This window comes from Ursus maritimus, unplaced genomic scaffold (assembly GCF_017311325.1).
Source record: "Ursus maritimus isolate PB19 unplaced genomic scaffold, ASM1731132v1 scaffold_6, whole genome shotgun sequence".
In the NCBI taxonomy this organism is placed as follows: domain Eukaryota; kingdom Metazoa; phylum Chordata; class Mammalia; order Carnivora; family Ursidae; genus Ursus; species Ursus maritimus.
In genome coordinates this window covers 62,754,835-62,770,740 of record NW_024426774.1, presented here as the reverse complement: position 1 = coordinate 62,770,740, position 15,906 = coordinate 62,754,835, and positions in this window count along the sequence as shown.

Genomic DNA, 15,906 nt, shown 5'->3' with positions numbered 1-15,906 from the left:
TTAGTGTTAGTTTAGAGCCAGTATCCGTAGTCCTCAAAGGTCTGATTATTTCCTTTCCCTAATGCACAGTTACCCTGCTAAAAGGATGTAGGTCCCTTTGGTAATGACTGGGAGAAAGATAAACAGTATAAAATTTTGACTGCATACTGGAGTCCTTCCTCAAGGGGATCCAGCCTCCCTTCACTCAAGGAGTTCTGGGTCTATAAACTGACTCACATCTGGGAATTGATTAAGTGTGGTCACTTTTTATGATTCAGATTAGACTTTTGTTCACTTGACGTAGAACTTTCTACTTACACATATAAGTAAGAATTTAGTAGTCTTCCTATGTATTTTATTTCTAGGAACACCATGATTGACTAGCCAATGCCATAGTCTACATGAGTTAGACTATTCTGATTGCCCCTCTGAATCTGCTGTCCCTTATGGGAACTGTACCCACCTTGCCTTTGGTGGCTGCCATCACTCAGGATCCAATATCCAAATATTTAGGTTCTCCCAATACAGTGACAGCAGTTCTCGCTGTAAGATCCGATTTATTGAGAAGAGCTCTTCAAGGATCTAGAGTTCCCTCATGAATTTATAGGTCTTCTGGACTCTCCCAGGGTAGGTGAGCAGGTCTTAAATGACAGGTATTCTCTAACTTTCCAGTCTCCCTAAGTCTTTGAACCCTTCCTTTATGTTAAACTTACAAGGTAAGTCTGGCATTTCTAACTCACTCATTGTAGACCACCTTTTGGTCCATGTTTTAGCCAACCAACCAAACTGTTAGGGCCCTTTCTAACTCTCCATTCTGCAATATTAAATTCAAAATCTCTACTTAGTGAATTCATATCAATAAATTTGGCCTGAGACAACTATATGTTCCTTCCAACATTATTCCACACTCTCATTATCCATTCTCACACGTATCCTCTGGATTTCTGTCTATATAAGTCAGAGAACTCAAGTAGTTCTTCTGGAGTATAGACACATCCTCATGGGACACATTGCACCTCACCTTTAAGGGCCTGCTGAGTGCTGGGACTGTGTCTTGTTATAGGTCTAGAAGCAAAGAGGTGTGGGAGCAGGCGGATCCTGAGGAGACTCAGCATTGTCTTGCATGGAAACTACCACAGTAGAGACCATTCCAGTTTTCTCAAGCAGTGCAGGGTTAATCCACTCAAGTTGGAGGGAAGGAGGAGAAGGTGGAGAGGCCACTTTCATTAGCAAATGCTTCAGAATTTAGAGGTTCAATGTCCCCAGCTTCATCAGGGACGTCCATCTGTCCCCATCCCAACTTTCAGGATCCCATTCCATCCAATCAATCCAATCCAAGAGTTGGATATATTGGTCTGGAGCTCAGGGAACAGTTAGGGCTAGAGATATGAATTTGTGATTCATTAGCATATGGATAGTATTTAAAGATACAGGACTCGATTCTAAAACCTCCCACCCTTTCCCATCCCAGGAGAGACTGGAGATAGAGAAAGGCCTGAAGACCTAATTAAGAATCTTTCTAAAATTGCATATTTAGGTATGCACTATTGTTCTGAAAAGAATTAAAATGATGATTTCCAGGACAAAAAACTCATTTATTCAAACAATTACTAAAAGCCCACTATATGCAAGGACATCTTCTAGATGCTAGGGATACCACATTGAACACTACACAGTCCCAGTCCTCAAACTATGTACATTCCGGCAAGGAAGACAAAGAATTCAAAAAACCTAAACAAACAGACAAAAATACACCAAATTTCAAGTAGTGATAGATACTATGAAGAAAAATCAAGCTGGGTATGAGGATAGATAATAAAGGAAATAAGAGGTGCTATCTTATTGTTTTTAAGTTTATTTTTATTTATTTAAGTAATCTCTATACCCAACATGGGTCTTGAACTCACAACCCCAAGATCAATGGAGTAGCTGGGTATGGTAAGCAAGGAAGAATGGAAGGAACCGGAAGAGAATCCAGGGGTCTGATTCTGTAGGGTCTTGAGAGTGAGAGGGAAGAGGAGACAGGAGGGGGACAAGAGGAGGCAGAGGGAGAACCGGGGAGATGGGAGAAAAGGAGAGGAAAGAAGATATAAAAAGCCAGGAGGGCTGAGGTCTTGCAGTTGGCAACTGTTAGAGAATTGAGATTCAGAGGCTCCTGAGCAATTGTGGGGGCACTAAGAATAAGAAAGGAGATTCCTCGAAGTATTGCTGAAGCTTATTAATTTCCTTTCCTTTAATGTTCTTTGTCAGCTATGACTAGAATTGGGGATTATTTTTATAATTAGTTACGGTCATTAGCCTATGTTTCTTTTAATGTACTCTCCACTGGTACTGGGCTGTATGGCCATATTTGGGTTGTTTTTAAATTTAATAAACATTAAATTTATGTCTCACATTAGCTATAGGAATGACTATTCAGAGATCCAGCATAGTAGCCTTTTCTCCCTTTGGGGAACATACTCAGCTGAGTGTATGAAATATATATATATATATTTAAGGTATAGTATATGGTAAGTAACTTATTAAATTGCTTATGAAATTTATTTAACAAGTATGTATCCACAAAAGTTATATTATTGCTTGTATACTATATTGCTCAATCCATGTTAAAGCCTGTCTATTTTAAGACTTATTCTTCTGGAAACTTGATTTCACAAAGAATATTATAAATTAATTTTTAGTCTGCTCCCTTCACTAGTATGTAAGTGCCATTAGGATAGTGATTTTTCTCACTCCCAGTTCACGAGCGCCTAGGATAGCAGCTTCCATACAATAGGTGTTCAGCAAATATTTGATAAATCAATTAGTAAGCAAAGTAAAATGAGCTAGCTTATCAAACTCCTGGACCCCTCAACTAGAAAATGTACAAATGACTTTGGGCTAGTTGAAGGTAGAATTTAACCACCAGGTTATCTTTTATAGTAATTGTTTTGTAGCATTTTTTTCTTATAATAACATTTATTTTAGTGCTAATAGTGGGAAATAATCTCTATTCAAATATAAATACCTATTTAACCCCGATAAACCCTTAAGTTAAAAAACAAACAAAAAAGCAAAGATAAGAAAAGTCCAAAAATTTTCTATTAATATTTTCCCAAGTTATAAAAATGATCAGCAACTCTAGGTTGCTTTGTTTAGTAATATATTTAGCAAGGAAAGTACCAGTTTGTTATAAGCACACACGTGGGACTAGAATGACTTCTTGGGTTTCAGTGGTAAATCTCTAAGAGTATAGGCAATTGATAGGTGTTTTAGCATTTTGGGACCATGTCTTTTAGAAACATTTCTCTTCAGGGTTAAATTAAGAGTGCTTCTTTTACTGTATAACCATAAACACATCCCAGAACATCTAACACGAAGTGATCACTGAGGCTTGTTTAGATGCTGAAGGCAATGCATTAGGAACTGATGGTGACCCATTCTTATCCAATCAGTTCCTGATGCAGTATCTGCGACATCAAAAACTGTAGTAATTATATGAAGTATTTATTTCCAAATGCAACAACTTTGTTCCCTTTGCTCCTACATATAAAATTTGCAATTAAATAATCCTTTTTCAACATGTCATGTGATAAAATCAATCCAACGTCACACTAATGAGTAATTTCCCCAGTAATTTCCACACTAATGAGACTGGAAGTTTCACTGATTGCTGTCCGTGTGTCTGTCTTCATTTATCTGAATACCACGTAGACCTGAGCGTTAAGGTTTCGTCATATTTTGAGAGACATCACAAACATGATGTGTATAAGACTCATGTAATATAATCATGTATTTCATGGCAAACTAGTGTGGGTAAGTATTTTTTAGAGAGGATATTTTAAAGATAGCTTTCCTTAAGCCACTGGTTCCTATTTTTTTAATGATTATTTTTAAAATGTTAAAATCTTAAGGTAGATTTGGATGAGACAAACTGGTGAGAATTTAATTTCAGATTCACTAATGAGGATAAATTGTATGTACATGTTCAAGATAGGTTTATCGTGTTTTTAAGTTTTTCTAGAATTCTAGCTCACTGAAATAAGGTTAGAATTAGAATTAGTAGTTATAAGAGGCATAGGACACCAAGAAGAACATAGTGGTTAGATACACCACTCCAAGAATGTGGTTTCCTACCTTATTGATCATTTTGCAGGTCGGTTTTTGATGATCTCATCAGAAAATTCTAATTAGTCCTCTAAAATTCCCCCAAATATAGAATGAATGAAGGGCTCTACTATTACTTAGAAAATCTATCCTTCTATCCAATGGAACTTTTCGTTTACATGGGCTATCTAGGACATAAAGAGGAAATGACTGGGTTGGGGATTTGGAAGTGGAATAGAAGTGGAGACCACAGAATGGAGACTGAAAAGTCCACTGACTTCTGTCTGTCTGTCTTCATTTATCTGAATATCAAGTAGACCTGAGAGTTAAGTTTTCACCATATTTTAATTCTACCAATGGTGAAATTTTGGAATATATTAATCCAGCTTATTATTTATTCTCTTTCTAGAGTTCTTATCTATGATCAAGTATGTTATCTCTATCGTTTAACGGGCATTTCCTTAAGGTTTATACGCTTTTCACAGAGAGTATTTCAGTAGAGCCAAAGGACTTGTAAACAGAATGGTCCTGGGGACCCTGAAGACCTCTGTTGGAGAAGAAACCCCAGGAGAAGGACCTGAAAAGTCAGCCTATCATAATATTTTCTTGTAGCTCCCATGGTCCCTCCTGGTTATATGTTTGGTTTTTGCAGGTAGATTTGACAGGTTAGGGAATGCAGTTAACGACACTAGTCCTGGCTGGCAAATTAGTTGGTATTGTGTAATTTGTGAGCTAGAAGGAATGTGATAAGGAAATAAAAATAAGTGAAGAACAGGACTTGGTTCCTCAAGATCTGATTGTTGCAAATATGCAGTGTGATATTTATGTAATGTCATTTATCCAAAGTAACAGAAGTCAGTTTGCCCACGTCATGATTCTAGGCCTCTATGGGCAATTTGAGTATCTAGTATAGGATTGCAACGAGTTTTGAAAACCCTCAGGACTAACATGGTGTTTAGGATGGTTGACTATGGGAATATCACCTTTAATTATAAACTGCTACAAGGAATTAGGGGGGAAAAGAGGGATTCATGGAGGTGGGTAAAAGCTCCTATATGGGCCTGTGGTTATCAAACTTGAGCATGCAGCAGAATTGTCTAGAGGCTTGTTAAAAGATTGCTGGGATACACAGAGTTTCTAATTTAATAGATCTGGGATGGGGCCCAAGAATTGGCATTTTTAACAAGTTCCCTGGTGATAGATCTCAGAGACTATAATTTGAGAACAACTGCTCTAGCCTGGCCCAAGGCTTTATGGGCTATTGGAAACAAATGATCTTAACCAGGACTGTGATAAAGTGAGTGTGATGATTTAGATGGAAAAAGGGCCAGAATGAAGCACCTACAGAAGTTCAAGTCCTAGTAATTATTAGAGTTCAGGAATGTTGCTCTTTAGCCATCATATTACTATAGATCTTTTAGAAATATATTTGCAGCTTCCTGTTTTCATTTCCTTTCACCCCAGAAAATAATAGAATAAAAACTCTTTAGTTCTCTGGACTACTTGACTTTGGAAATAGAGCTAGTTTGCCTGTAGACAGGGCAAAATGCTAGTAAGGAAAGACAACTCAGTAATCTCCAGGGCATCGTATAGGCCAAGGCCATCTCTATAAAAGAGAGTCTATAATAGAACTAAAAAGCAGAGGGTCATTTTTTTCTAGAAGATCTCCCAGAGGTTTTACTAGAATGATCCTCCTGGTATGTCAATTCCAGGTGATAAGAATGTCAGCCAGGTGGTAGAACTTACCGTTTCTAGAGTTGATAAAACTGCTCCCTTCTCCCAAGATTTTCACCATGCTACTCCCACAACTCCTACCCATTCTTCAAATCTTGACCTCACCTTCTGTCCAGATGAGGTCTCCCCATCCTTTGCTCATAGCAGTTAACTGTCTATATTTACAATGGAGATATTTACATGATTGGCTTAACAACCAACTCCTCTACTAAGGTAGAGATGGTTTGTTTACTGCTGCATTCCCAATACAAAGCCTGCTACCTCAACTGGCATTAAGGACTTGTTGAATGAAACATGAAAAGCAGCTGCATCTTATGGTGAGAACTTGAAACCAGGGTTTCTTGGTCAAGCATGTTGGCTGAGCTTTTGGAACTTTCTCCATCCTTACCCCCTCCAGACCATCACGTTCACTGCTAGTGGAGTGTGGGATGCAAGTGAAGCAGATTTTGAAACTGTGAATTACTTAATACCATAACCCCCAAAAGAAAGTGGATTTTTAAGAAGTTTGGACTTCAAAAATTATTTGTAAGAATGGGCTAGACAATAACCTGGCAAGATTACTGATCTTGAGGGGCTCTAGCTGATATAGGATTGAGTCTGTCACCAGGAAAGATTTCTTTAACCCTGCTCTACCTTAATGCAAGATAGCTCTGGCTTGGATAGGATGGGCAGCTGTAGACATCCTAAGACCTTGCAATCGTCACTGGACACAGAAGCCTTTTTTGTTTCGTTTTGTTGTTGTTTTAGCTTTGATTTTTTAATTAATTAGTCATTTATTTAGGAGTAGAGTTTGGCAAAGGAAGACAAAGATGGCCTTTCAGGGCATTCAATGACTGTTTATCCTCCAGGAGTACAGCCTGGGGAGGGCCACAGAAAGTTCTAATCTAGATATAGAGGACAGGACCACTTTGTAGTTTGCATGGGGGTGCTGCTAGGATGCCTCTGGCTGTTCTGACTTTGTCAGTGACTTCAGAGCCCTTCTTGGTGGCAGATGGAACTTTTACTGGCTGATTTGAGCCTGCCCACATTCCTTACTATATACGTTCAGATGCAGAGGACATTAAAATCCTTTGAAGGCGGAATGGTGATTTCTCTAGCTAACTGGTTCTCAATAATGGAATAAATAAAACCTGCTGTCAAGTTGGGCTTCCTCACAGCACGGGGCTCCCTGCAGCAACTGAAATGCTAGAACAGCCTCCTGAGCCAGCATCGCTAACAGTCTAACGGGGCTGGTAACCTTGCCTCACTTTTTGAGCCAGGACTGAAATGTTGATTTCTAGCACTAAGAAAGCTCAGTCAAGAGTTGTCCAGGGGAATAAGCTCGGGAAGGACCTTTGCTCATCTGGGGAACTGACAGGCGATATGGAAAGCCAGGAAATTGGTGGGGAAATCATTAGACCTCTGGACCTCTGTCACTCTGGTAGACATCAGAGCTGGGTGGCGGTGGGACACTTCGGGGTTGGCAGTGTATACCTGATGAGGAAGCCAGGGATGCTTAGAGAACACTCAGTACAAGTTTTGAGCACCACAGGTTGGTGTGCAGTACATACTGGGACAACTGGTCAGGGAAGAATCAGGCAGATCTAAAGAAGCAGTCTTGGGATACCCTTTGCATGGCGCCCCAAATAGCTAAGGCTGTAGGAGGCACATGGTCCCTGTGGCTCCTAAGGGTAAAGCCAAATCCGGGCGTAGAGGCGAGGTCTGACATGAGCAATGCTTTGAGCCTCAGTGACTTGGGATCTGTGATCAGACAGGAATACACAGGCTGGAGGATGAAGAGATCATGGCCATCTGTACTGAGCAGGAGTAGAATTCTGGGTTAGTGCACCAGCTCAGGATCACAGATTGAGCACATAGCTGAGGTGCGGTCCTGCAGACCAGTAATAGGTTCTGCCTGCTTGCTCGCTCTGGGAGAGGGGCCGGCTTCTCCACTTTGACGTTGGTAGTCTTCACGGCATAGGTAGTGAAGGGGTAACAAGGGCCACACTGTAGGTGCTGGCAATTGAGGTGGGGACTTGGTTCCCAGGAACCCTAACAAGGTCTCTGATAGTGAACAAGAGAGAGCCTCCCTATGAAAAGGCTGGGAACCCTATTGTACTCTTTCAGTTTGAAGTTCATACATTAACCCCATCTAACAACAACATTTTGAATGTCTCATTGACAGAGATGCCAAAGCCTTCCCTTATTCTGATGCTAAGTACCACCAGGGTACAATTCTAGAATTTAGGGTTTTATTTTTTCAAGTGAGGTTCTGTGTGGCTTAAAACAGTAACAGAGCTAATCAGGTGCCAGAAGGAGTTGGGGCTCTAACTCCAAAGCCAGTTTTCTTTTTGTTCTTTTATACTAGCTCTCCTCTTGGTAGGAACCTGCCCATCCTGTGGTCTGTGCTCCTGAAGTTTAATTGCGAGGAAGTTGTTTGGAACCCACAACAAATATTCTTCCTTAGAGTTCATAAATTATGAAGTTCTGAGAAAATCCTATTCGATATATGTAACCTAATCAACAAGTCCTGCTACTTCTCTAATTAAAACTCTCCCCACGCTTCTCAAGTCATTCACAGTAAAACCCCACATCCTTACCATGGCCCACCCAGCTTTTGCTCCAGCTCCAGCTCCTGCCAGTTTCTCTCATCCCCTCCACTCCATCCACAGCCTTTCTGTTGGACTCCTGATTCTCACCTCCCACTGCACATTAGAATCCGCTGGGTAGCTCTTAAATAGTGATGCCCAGGCCCCACGACCAGTCATTCTGATTTGATGCAGCTGTGAGGAAGCCCTTGCCAGTGACCTTTCTAAAAGCTCCCATAGTGCCTGTATGTGTGGACAGTAGTGCAAACATCTACAGTACTTGCTGCCTGTGCCAGCATGACCACAAACACGGCTCCTGATACAGAGTGTGGGCTCCTCTATGTAAAAATGATCTCCTATCCTGTTGAATTACAGTAATTTTCTTTCCTTTTGAAAAAAGGATTTATCTTTTTTGAAAAATTGTCACCAAGAGTTGGAATCGGTAATTTTCTAATGTTTGGGGGAAAAAGTTTATTTCAACTAGCAGGAAGATACAGATGACCTTTGGAGAAGTTCATAGCTTTAAAGGGCCCTAATGAGCCCTGAGGATTAAATACGAAGCCATCTTCCTATCAGGGGTAAGTTATTTTCTGGCTTACAGTTCAGGGTTTGTCCTGTTAGTCTGGGAATAACTAGTTCTCAAAATGACTTCCTACTACCCGACATCAATTTCTGGCAAGGAAACCTAATACATCACAATAGCAGAAGTGTAATTTAGTGAGATAGACGTACAGACTCCTTCTCTTCCTGAAGATACCCAAGGAATAGTTCCTATGCGTCAGCCAAGACCTTTGAAATAGCATCTTTAATAATTTCTGCTGTTAAAATTAATCTTACATTAATTATAAATTCGCTCTGTCTAGTTTGTTCTGTGCTGCTGGGTGAATGAGAAAGAGAACTGGACTTCATTTTTTTATCCTGAGGAATTACACTTGTTTGCAATCTTTTTCCAGAATATGGTCTTCTGCCCATTTCCAGGGTCACCAAGAATTGGAGTTAGGTATAGCTCAAAAAAGTCTTTGAGGCCAGAGCCACAGTTGATTCTATATTTCAGTTATCAATTAGAATGGTTGAAAGTGAAACGTTCACAGAAGGAATGAGGAGGAGCCACTCTATGTGATAATCTGAGCAGTTGAAGTTTGAGTAGGGCCTGGCAGATCATCCTCTCTTGGGCTGCTTGGAATTTGACAGAGTAGCACCCACAAAAAGAGTGGAAGGAGCTTTCAGAAGGAAAACATTTTAGGTTCAGCTTCTAACACTTGAACCTGTATAGCCTTGAAGGAGTGCTGTAAATGGAACGTGAATCCAACAAAGGCAAATTAATTCCCAAGGCTTGTTGCCTTTCTGGTATAGCAGGACTTCAGAAAGACTTTAGTAAGATTAAAAAAGGTTGAACATGAAATGGTAACCATAGCAGTTTTGCTTTTTCTTTTTCATGAAACAGAAATTTGGTACTGGAATTTTGGTTGCCTACAAGTCTTTTGATCCATGAGGGCAAGGAAATTGCTCTGTTTAGCATAATCCCAGAGACCACTGTGGGGGAGTGTATGAACATCTCACAGTTGCCAGCTGAGATTAAGCCAACTCACAGCCATCCAGGTTAGACCTGCAAGAAGAAGAGAATCATGTGAGCAGAGGCACATGGGTGCCTTGGGTAAAAGCATGGTGCTATTCACTGAACCCATCAGCTGAAGACTTGTGTCTCCCTGCTTTTTTCTTGATGAGACATTATCAAGCTATTTTTCCTGGTGAATGGAAACCTTATTTTCACACATCTTTGGTATGTAAATGTACTAATCTTTGCATTTAGAAAGGATTTGTTCTATTTAATCCTTACATAGTAAGAAACGCATAGGTGGATATAAAACCAATCACTCAAAAACCCATTTATAAGCAAGCTTTCCTAAGAATTTGGGAATGCCAAAACCAACACCCTAAAATAGTTCCTCAGGTAAAAAAACAAACAAACAAAAACAAAACAAAACAAACACACACATACACCAAAACAAAACAAAACAAAACAAAAACAGAAAAAAAACCCATCAATTATGTAAGTGAAAAAAGTAATGACTGTATACTCACCAAAGGGGCAGGTGTGACAATGGGGGTCCAGGTCTTCACCTTTTTTAGATGGTAGTTTCTGTGTCCTTTCCTTTACCCATGCTGCTTTATTCAGCTAAATCGGATTGGGCCACGAACCTTAGCCCTTTCAATTCATTGAGTGGAGCTGATCAATCATAGGGATAATGATCAAGAAAGGTGGGAGGGAGGGACTGCAGAGGTGCTCCATCATCTGCTGCAGGGGTTGCCAGCTTCAGGGAGCATAAGAAGCATCAGAGGCCCTTGTTACAAACACAGATCCCCAAGATCCATGTCCAGATTTTGATTCTCTAAGTCTGGTTTGGGGCTGGGATTCTCACTTTGGCGCCGATTTGCCCTGCCTTTCTCTCTACTTTCATGGCAAAATAACCATTTCTTCCCCTACATTGTGGAGTCCAGCTATAACAAACTGCTTGAAGTTCCAAGAATCCAATGAGCTGTATTGTGCCTTTGCACATACTCCCCCACACACATATGCACACATGCACACCTGTGTGACTGACATACACGTTGAATCTAACAGCAAATCAGACACTATTTTCTCCTCTCTCCTTTCTCTGTGATCCTGTTCAACTTGCACCCTCTCTATTTTGACACCTGTTATGCACCATGGTGTTTTCCTGCTTACACCCTGGCTCCCTCGTTAGACTATGAACTACTAAATGTAAGGACCACCCTTATTCATCTTTATAGTCTCAGCCATACAATTCTCTGTATGGCATCTGGTACTTAAAAGGTACACAATAAAAATTTGTTGAGCTAAATGTTTGTTGAACCAAAGAATTATAGATTCCAGCTCATAACTTGTCCCTAAATAACTGAGGCTTGACAGAATTAGGATAGTGATAATTTGCTAAGTTAGAAAGATGGCTTTTCATGGAAAAAATTCAGGTAGATATGAAGTTACAAAACAATTAAGAAGGAACAAGGGAATATAATGTTGCTTTTCATATGAACTCCTAAGTAAAAGGCTACTTTTTGAAAAGTAAAAATGTCTGCTCACTGAAATTTAACATTTAAAATATAGTTCTAAGTCTATTTTCTGGAGTCATATTGCTCAGGATCAAAAAGAACTACAAGATTTTATTCTAAGCAGAAAACGAGGGCCTATGTCTTTTTTTTCTCTAGGGTTTAGGATAAATCAGATCCAACCCCAAAGCAACATGCATGCTGGTTCACTTTTTGTTTTCTCTTAACCTTAGATTTGATTTTCCTTTCTCCTTAGAAGGTTTACCACTGAAAAGTGACTATAAAGAGACAGCAAGAATAAAGATGTAGTTCTTCTTCCCTCTACTGGAAAACGTTAGAAAAAGAAGATCATAAATGGAAATACTGTACATTGATGAGGAAAATGAGTAGTTCCGGTGAACCCAAGACACAGGGCATGTCATGCCCACAACCACAGTGGGGAAGGCTCTGAAGGGAAAGCATAGACACATACTTTGCTGCCTTGCCCACCTTACGGGGTTGTTGTGATGGGCACTTAAAAGGAAAAAGGAGGGAAACGATATAAAGTGGTTCTGGTAACAAAACTATGCTAATGTGGCTAGATAGTCTGATAAATGGAAAAAATAGTACCAAAGTATCGAGAAATAAGCTATTTCTAACACTATTCATCCCATTCAAAGATATTAGGGATATTACCAAAGGAAGTGAGCCTCTAAATCCATAGTAAAGTATTTCTACAGGCATCTTAGGGGGCATTGCAATGTATGCATTTGTGATCTTAATTCTGTAAATTCTTAGGTCTTACTCTATATATTTGTATTGAGATATAAGAGAAATTTGTCAGGTCATTGAATCTGTTCAGATAGTGGCAATTTTAATATTTCTCTGAGGATCATGTTATTTACTCAAAGTTGGAAGTTATTTAGATACCTTCTGAAAACTTGGAAGGATTATTCCCCCTACTGAAAGTTTGACTGTGGAACATAGCATAAGTTGTTGGGAAGCACATGAGCTTTAGAGCAAGGTAGACTGGGGTCTGATTCTTGTTACTGTCACTTACTAGCTGGATACTTTATGTCGCTTACTAGCTGGGTGCTTTAAGGTGAATAAATTCATTTCTTGGAGATTCAAGTTTCTGCATTGTTGATACTTGTGGGTGAGATTATTAATGACTAAATGGGATACTATTGTGAAAAAGTCTACTTAGCCAAAATCTGATACATAGATACTCAATAAATTCTGGTTTTATTTTTACTATGATGTGCTTTGGTTAACACAATTACTTTTTTCCCCCCAAATTTCAAACCTCTAGATTTTAGAAAAGGTACCCAAATTCCACTTCCATTTTTATGCTTATATTATCTGCTTTGTTATTTTCCTCCTTCCTATAAGTTTTTCAAATCAACTTCTGTACGTTGCTCATTAGTGATTTATTATTGACATACCAGGGTGTTCTAGGGTGTACATCAAGAGGTATCTCTATTTCTATATTGAGGGGCTTCTGAGTTTGCATGATGTTTATGGTTTCTTAGAACCCCATGGTATCCAGAGTTGATATAAGCTATTTTATAATTCGGTTTTCTCTTCTTTATGGATATGAGCATGCCATCATTTGAAACACGTTGTTTAGAAATCTAGTCCTCCCTTAGTCTTCAAGGTGGAATTCTGAAACATCTCAGGTCTTTGGGTCCTCAAACTCACATTGGTGCTGGAGTGTACTAATTTTGTTACATTTGAGTATCTTTTGCAAACCCTGTTTTGGGAATGAACTCCAAACAAAGACAAGAAAATCCATAAAAACCAACTGAAATGGTGCTGATGGGTGAGAGGACTTATAAGAACCCATTCAATGCGACTCTATTCTATATCCCCATTTCCTAGTAGTTGTGGGGACCACCTGAAGTTTCCCCAAACAAACTTCCTCTCTCTGATTTCTGGATGAGAGTCACTCTCCAGGCAATGGCTTTTTTCAGGTCTGCTTCCTTTTTACCTTGCCTTCTTGTTCTTTATGGGATTGGGACTCTGAATTCCCCAAGGCTTGAAAGATAGCCAAACATTATTTATTATTTTTGTAGCTTTGTAGGCATTCAAAAAATGTTTGGCTTCAAATTGGTTTCAATAAAATAGTTGGCTGCAGTTACAAATGAGCATTTTGGCTGGAATTCTGTTAAATACCAGTTTGAAGCTGAATTTTGGTAAAGCTGCCCTGAATACATCTATCTTTGTCAATGGATTTGTTTGTTTATTAAGTGCATACTTTCTGGATTTTTGTGGGAAGAGAAGGTCAGACAGAGGAGCATGAGGATTAGAAGTGATTACGAATAGAGAAAAGGATTCATGGAGAATGGTGTCTAGAGATAAGGCGTTACGAGAAGGGAGTCTGAGTCATACTGTGCATAAGTGGGTGTCCAGCCCAAAGCCAAAGCCAGAACTTCCATTGAGCTGAGCTTCCCATTGGCATGTTTTCCACATTCTGAATGGTGGAGACATTCTTGAATAGGTAGTCACAATTAATGACAGAGCAGAAGTGTAATTGATATAAAGAATGGTTCCCATAAAAAAAAAAAAGGCTTTTTATACTTCTCTAGTTTAAGCTTCTAGAAAGCCTTAGATAGAAGCCAGCCCTAGTTTAAGAGACATAGTGTATCTTTCATAACTGAAGCAAAGCAGAGGAATAAGTAACCTCTTCAAGGAAAGCCATTAGCAGGTTGGGTAATGATGTTGACATGAGTAACTGGAGAGAAATAAATAAATTGATGTTATTAGAACATTCATTAAGGACTGCCTGTGTATAATTGGGTGTAACTCTAAAGAGTTGGTGTATGCCACCTTCCACTTCTTAAAAAAAGAAAAAAAAATCTTGAAGGTCCTCTTTCTGGAGGCCAAAGACAGCAAGAACTAGCTTCGGTGACATGAGGCATTGATTATGACTCAACAGGCTTGTAGTCTTAGTGGCTGAATCAGCTTAAACCTACCTTCTTTTGTAGTAAAAGAAGGAGGGGCGTTTATTCTGGAAATTTTTAAGAGAGAGTGTCTAGAATTCCAGACCTGTGGAGATTCTTGAAACAGAGAAGAAACTTTAGTCCCTAAGTTTGTTACAGTTTTCTAAGGTGATACTTGGTTTGGGACCATAGGGGAGATGCTAAAGGCAATAAACACAAAGAGTATGAGATGATTAGGTCCTTGAAGACTGCAAAGCTTTAGGTCTCAAAGACAAAACGCTGGGCAAGGTGGTAACAGGGTTGACTTACCCATTATCTGCTCCTTAGAGGCAGGGGCTGGGTTTGAGAATTCTTCTGTAACTGGGTCCCAGTGGCTGCTTATTGAGGGGTTGCGTGCCATGCCACAATCTGGCAGGACACACATCCTGCAAGAAGGTGGTTATTTCAGAAGCAAATGCATCTCCATGGTCAATTTAATTGGCAAGTGACCAAGACAAGTGGTGTAACCCCTACAAAACTCAGTTTTCTTGGGGCGCCTGGGTAGCGCAGTCGTTAAGCATCTGCCTTCGGCTCAGGGCATGATCCCGGAGATCTGGGATCGAGCCCCACATCAGGCTCCTCCGTTGGGAGCCTGCTTCTTCCTCTCCCACTCCCCCTGCTTGTGTTTCCTCTCTCACTTTAAAAAAAAAAAAAAAAAAAAGCTCAGTTTTCTCATTTTAAAATGGGATCCCAAATCTGTTTCGTACTATTATTAGAGGCTTAAATAAGACTATTTGTGTCAGGTGCCTAAGAATGCCTGATATAGAACACTTAAAATGGTAGCTGCTACTTTGTTATTCCTTCAACATTACAACAGTTTTCACAAGCTAAGAATTTGAGTTGATCCTACTGTCATAACAAACAAAAACATTCTTAGCTAATCATACTATTAGTAACAATAACAAAAGCTACTATTTAATGAGTGATTACCATGTGCCTGTTTTACTTAGTATATGTAACTAAGTATTTTATGTAGATTATTTCATTTGATTTTGCCAGCAATCCTAGGAAGGATTCTTATAGAATCTAGGAAGGTTCTTATAGAAACTAAATTGAAAGTGGGAGAATGTCCAATAGCAGTACCTTTCAGTGGAGTTACAAAGAAACATGGGATTCATTTTCTGGAAATCCAAGCTCCAGAGGTATAATGAAAAAGAGAGAGAGAGAGAGAGGAAGAGAGTAGGAGGCATAGTAATTCTTAATCCTATGAGCCCATCCCGAAGAGGAACCTGAGAAAGCCATCGAGCCAGAACCTATGGAAGGACATCTAAAGTGTTGTGGCAAGTGTGGCCGGAGAGTGTACTGTGAGGAAAAGATGAAGGAAAGAGTTTTTGCACTGTTTTTGAGATATTAAGAAAATATAGGGACCTATTAGGGAAGACAGAGGTCCGGTCAACAGAAGAAATTCCTTGAGGAAAAAAAAAGCGTAAAGGGAGCATATCTGATGAGAGAGAGGCCCTACAAACAATCTCTTGGATTGAGGTTGAAGAGCTAAAGTCCCCGAGGCAAGA